This window comes from Panthera leo, chromosome A1 (assembly GCF_018350215.1).
Source record: "Panthera leo isolate Ple1 chromosome A1, P.leo_Ple1_pat1.1, whole genome shotgun sequence".
Classification (NCBI taxonomy): domain Eukaryota; kingdom Metazoa; phylum Chordata; class Mammalia; order Carnivora; family Felidae; genus Panthera; species Panthera leo.
The window spans coordinates 109,265,710-109,271,780 of record NC_056679.1 but is presented as its reverse complement, the minus strand read 5'-3'; positions in this window follow the sequence as shown (position 1 = coordinate 109,271,780).

Here is a 6,071-nt window from a genome sequence, read left to right as displayed (position 1 = left end):
GACCTCTCTGATAAGTCAAACAATGTTTCCTTCACTAATTACAGACCTCAGACAGCCCATACCCATCTCATTGTGAAGTGTGGAGGCTGATAGTAGATGAGATTACCTTTTCTTTTCTCCTCCTCCTTCTTCTTCCTCTTCCTCCTCCTCCTCTTCCCCATCTCCTTCTTCCTTTTTTTGTTATTTTATTTTTTTAATGTTTTATTTTATTTTTGAGACAGAGAGAGACAGAGCATGAACAGGGGAGGGGCAGAGAGAGAGACATGCACACAGTCCAAAGCAGGCTCCAGGCTCCGAGCTGTCAGCACAGAGCCTGACGCGGGGCTCAAACTCATGGATGGTGACATCACAACCTGAGCTGAAGTTGGATGCCTAACTGACTGAGCCACCCAGGCACCCCATCCTTCTTCCTTTTTTTAAACCAAGCTTTCAAGAAGCCTAGATACCATTAGTTTGCTTGGACTAAAAAGAGGAAGAAGCAGGTGTGGGCATCATGAAGTATGTTTTCCTGAGGGCTCTGGCTTTCATTAAGGGATGAATGGGTAAAACTATTTCTCCCAAAGGTAGTTATAATTTCCCACATGGAACCAAACTGAATTAATAAGGACTGACTATTTGTAGAGCTAATGATTGCTTTAGGGAGGTCTGGAGGAATAACAGTATTATTATTGTCAACACAAATTTATTATTGTTGAGCACTTTACATGTTATGATCTAATTTAATTCTTTAAAAACCCCAGTGAGATAGATCATCTGTTCTATTATAGAGGAGGAAACCGAGTCTCAGAAAGATTAAGTGACTTGCCTAAAGTCATAGAGCTAGTAATTGGAGAAACCTACTTTTGGGCCTGCTGTACCGCACATCTGCTCCAGCAGTGTCCCACTGTGGGCACTTAGCCAATATGCTCCAGTGCCGCCCAAGAAGAGGATGTGTTTGAGCTGAACCTAGAACATGGGTAGGACTGGGAAATCAGAGATAAGGATGGATGCAGGAATGTGAAGGAAAAATGCAAAACTGGAAGTGTGTTATTTCAAGAATCAAAATACACTAAAAAATAGGTGATGGTTTGGGAGAGGGTTGGGGGGTGGTTAAAAAATGCTGAAAAGTACAAAGAAGAAAAAAATTCCTCTTTATTGTCATCTTGCATATTTACTTCCAGTTTTATTTTTTAACTAAAACCACTTCAAAACTTATACATGCTCATTATAAGAAATGCAAACTCTATACAAAGTATAATAAATGCCTGAAAAGCTTCCCTAAATCTTACCATCTAAAACATTGCTATTAATATTAGAAAAATATTCTATGCATTTCTTTGCATTTATACAGAGAGGAGGATGGGTAGGTAAAAATGATATTTCAATATTGTTTTCATTGATGAAAAGACTATCCTTTCCCCCTTGAATTATCTTGGAACTTTCTTTGCAAATCACCTTCTTGACCACATATGTGAAGGTTTATTTCTGGACCCTCTATTCTGTTTTGTCTCTATGTCTGTCATTCTGCCAGTACCACACTGTTTTGATTACTGTAGCTTCTTCCTTCTCAACTGGCTACCTTTTGTTTCTTTTTCTTGCCTAATTGCTATGGCCAGAAGTTCCAATACAATTCCAGGAGTAGCAAGTGGCTTCCTTGTCTTGTTCCTGATCTTAGGGAGAGAGCTTTGTTTCAACAGTGAGTATAATGTTAACAATAGGGTTTTCACAGGTGTCATTTATCATGTTGAGGAAGTTCCCTTCTATTTCTAGTTTGATGAGTGTCTTTTTTTTTTTTTTTAAACGTTTATTTATTTTTGAGACAGAGAGACAGAGCATGAACGGGGGAGGGTCAGAGAGAGGGAGACACAGAATCTGAAACAGGCTCCAGGCTCTGAGCTGTGAGCACAGAGCCCGACGCGGGGCTCGAACTCACAGACCGCGAGATCATGACCTGAGCCGAAGTCGGCTGCTTAACCGACTGAGCCACCCAGGCGCCCCGATGAGTGTCTTTTATCATGAAAGTAGGTTGAATATTGTCAAGTACTTTTCTGCATCAATTGATATGACCTTTATTTAAACCTTCATTTTATTCATGTGTTGTATTATGTTATTAATATTTTTACATTGAGCTATATTTGTGTTCCTGGGATAGATCCCACAGGGTCACAATATATAATCCTCCTAGTATGCTGCTGGATTTGGTTTGTTGGTATTTTATGGAATATTTAACATTTATGCTCATAAGGGATATTGATGTATAGTTTTCTTTTGAAGTCTTCGTCTGGGTTTGCTCTCAGGGTAATGCTGGCCTCATAGAATGAGTCAGGAAGTATTTTCTCCTCTTCTATTTTTGTGAAGAATTTGAGAAGGACTGGTATTAATTCTTCTTTAAATGTTTGGTAGAACCATCTGGTTCACCATTTCTTTTTTGGGGGAGGTTTTTGATTATTAATTCAATCTCTCTACTTCAGTTTGTTTGGATTTTCTGTTTCTTCCTGAGTCATTTTTGGTAATCTTTGTGTTTCTAGGAATTTATACAGTTCATCTACATTGTCGAATTTATTGGCATACAGTTGTTGATAGTATTCTCTTATAATCCTTATTATTTCTGTAGGGTTGGCAATAATTTCCTCATTTTCATTGATTAATGTCTTTTATATTTACTTAGGTTGTTCACTTTATCCATGTGCTGTATTCATTCATGTGGATTTGAGTTGCTGTCTAGTATTCTTTCATTTCAGCCTGAAGGGCTCTCTGTAACATTTCTCATAGGGCAGGCCTCACTTCTTTCAGTGATTAGCCCCATTATCCACTTTCTCCATTTCATCTATTTGTTTTCTATAGCAGTTGCCAAAAATCTTTGAAGAGGGAAATAGAGGCCTTCATCCAGTCTGCTGTTGCCCAGACTTGGGAGGATTAGACTTCCAGATGTTGATGAATTTTTAGTATGGCTAAAGAGTTTAGGGGTTATTATGTTGTATTACAATGGTTAGAGTGTAGATACAATGTTCTACATTGTATACAGTGTTAGAATTTTCTACTTCCTTTCACCAATTTTTAAAGTGTGTTGTATATCATGCTGCTTTCTTGTTTGGTTAATGACATTTGGAATTTTCAGAATTATTTTGTTCCTAATCAAAGGTTACATGGTAATTAAATGGTTCCAAGCTCTTCAGTAGACAAGCCCTGGGGAATGCTGCTACCATTGTATGCACTTAGTACTGTATCCTTGATGCGTGCAGCCTATTCCCACACCCCCACACATTCATGAGAAGAGCTTCTCATATGAGACTTCCTCTGAGGTAAAAAGAGCTAATCCGGTGCCTGGCTGCTGCCCTTTGGCTGGCCCAGCAGAGAGATGATGTTCCAGTGTCTCTGACAGCTTCTTGAGCAACTATACTTAAGTCTCTTCTTCCCAAGGTGAGACTTTCTGGGGTGGGTCCTTCTGAGACTCCAAGAAGACATGTGACTTCTGAGAAACCTCTCATTTTGTCATCCTATATCAATCTCATGGGCTTTTTATAAGGATCAAATGAGAAAACAGGTGTATAGGCATACCTCGAGATAGTGCAGGTTTGGTCAGACCCCTGCAATAAAGCAAGTATCACAAAAAAGCAAGTCAAATTAATTTTTTGGTTTCTTGGTACATAATAAGAGTTATGTTTACACTGTAGTCTATTAAGTTTGCAATAGAATTATATGTAAAAAAAATGTTCACACCTTAATTTAAAAATACTTTGTTGCTGTGGAGCCTGGATGGCTCAGTCGGTTAAGCATTCAACTTCAGCTCAGGTCATGATCTCACAGTTCGTGAGTTCCAGCCCCACATCGGGCTCACTGCTGACAGCACAGAGTCTGCTTTGGATCCTCTGTCCCCCTCTCTCTCTGCCCCTCCCCTGCTTGTGCACATGCTCTCTGGCTCTCAAAAATAAAAAATAAACATTAAAAAAATACTTTGCTGCTAAAAAACTGCTAACCATTGTCTGAGCTTTCAGCCAATCACAGACAGCAGCTGACTGATCAGGATGGAGGCTATTGTAGGTTGGGGAGCTGTGGCAATTTCTTAAAGTGGGACAACAATGAAGTCTGCTGCATTCAGTGACTCTTCCTTCCCTTACTGTTTCTCTGCAGCACGTGATGCTGTTTGATAGCATTTTACCCACAAAACTTCTTTTGAAATTGGAGTCAATTCTCTCAAACCCTGCTGCTGCTTGATTGACTAAGTTTAAATCATATTCTAAATCCTTCGTTGTCATTTCAACAATCTTCGGCTTCATGGCATCTTCCCCAGGAGTACATTCCATCTCAAGAAACCACTTTCTTTGTTCATCAGCAAGAAGCAACTCCTCATCCATTCAAGTTTTACCAGGAGATGGTAGAAATTCAGTCATACTTTCAGGCTCCACACCTGATTCTAGTTCTCTTGCTATTTCCACCACAGCTGCTGTTACTTCCTCTGCTGACATCTTGAACCTTCAATTTGTAAAAAGCACAACAAAGTGAAGTTCAATAAAACAAGATATGCCTGCATTTTTCCAACCTGATTTTAGGGCAATGGCACACAACCTCAGGTACTGTTAATACTGTGTTGCGTCCAGCCTCCATCAACCTAAAAAACCCTTTAGGAAAAGCAATTAAATGATAAACACTTAGGAGAAAGATTTCTTGTGCTACTTACTTCTTGACAGAGAACAGGGCCCTCTGCCCGACTTTATTCACCATCACTTCGACTAGGTGTTAAGTAGAATAATTCTCTTTGGCAAACATCAGCTCTTCTGGAATTTATGAGAATGTTTAGGGAACTCTGAGAGAGAGGAGCTATTGCCAAGAATAAGAAAGATCATAGGTTTACTCTTGCTTTCATCTTTATCTGTGGTAGAAAAGTTATTATTTTTAAAATCTGAATTGTTCATTGACTTTGTTTTGTCCTTTGTATTTCTGTGGCGATCCTGGTTTCTAATTCTTATGGGCTTTAACTGAGCACCAATTGTCCCTGTGACTTCAGGTGATGCACCCCTCTCTCCTTAAGAGGAGGTACCTGGTCAGGATAACTTGCTTAGTATTCCCAAAGCCATTGCTCTGATGGAAGCAAGTCCAGCAGGCCCAGACAGAGGGCTTGGATTTTCAGATACTTGGCTCAGTCCTGGAAGCAGTGACATGGGCTATTGCCTGGCCAAAGGAAGAGCTCTAAGCGTTCAGTAATTATGATTTTAGTCTGCAGAAGGCCACAAATGATTGGGATCAGTGGCATGGAGAATAAGAGAGAAAACTTAGTTAATCAGGAGCCCAGCACAGAACCACATTTGAGGAGAGTGGAGAAGCCAGTAGGATTACATGAGATGAGCTTCCTTCCTTCCCACTGGAATTTGATGCTACTTGTTATGTTATACAACAGGACTTTTGAGTTATCTGTCCAACACTGGAGCTTTTTCACCCAGGTCTATCTACACGTTCTAGCTCAAATCGCCCTGTGGCACGTTTTACATATACATGTATTATGGACTGTGTCCAATCCACAGTCTTCCTGGCCCCACTACTCCAGCCACTGTTGCAGTGACCAGTTCACACAAGCTTTGACCATCTCCACTGAAGTGAAACCTGACAGTGCCTCACCTCAGGTCTGCAATATATTACCTCTTGCTTTCTAACCAGAGAAAAGGCCCTGCTCAGGACTCACACATGTGCAACCTGGAAACCTGGGGGCCTGACACCTATGGGGCTGCCTTTGATGCATGTGGAAAGGAAGCCGATGTATAAATGCTTCCCCCTTTTATCCACGAGGCAGATCAGATGGTTTTGAGATGCACAGGGCTCCTCAGAAGTTCTGGCTGGCTGGAGCAGTGCCTTTGGTGGCGGCCATCCTGAGCGTGCATCCTTGTACTGGGTGTCCCTCTTTCCCTGTTTCCTCCCCCTTGGAATCTTGTTCCCAAATATACTACCTAACTGCACAGAAGCACTGGTCTCAGGCCCTGCTTTCAGGAGAACCCAGGCACTTGTGCAAGAAGGCTGGCTCATTCCACTGTCAATTAATGAAGTAAAAGTTTCCGGCACACAGGGATTAAATCTTAGCCTGAGAGACTAATCACCGATCA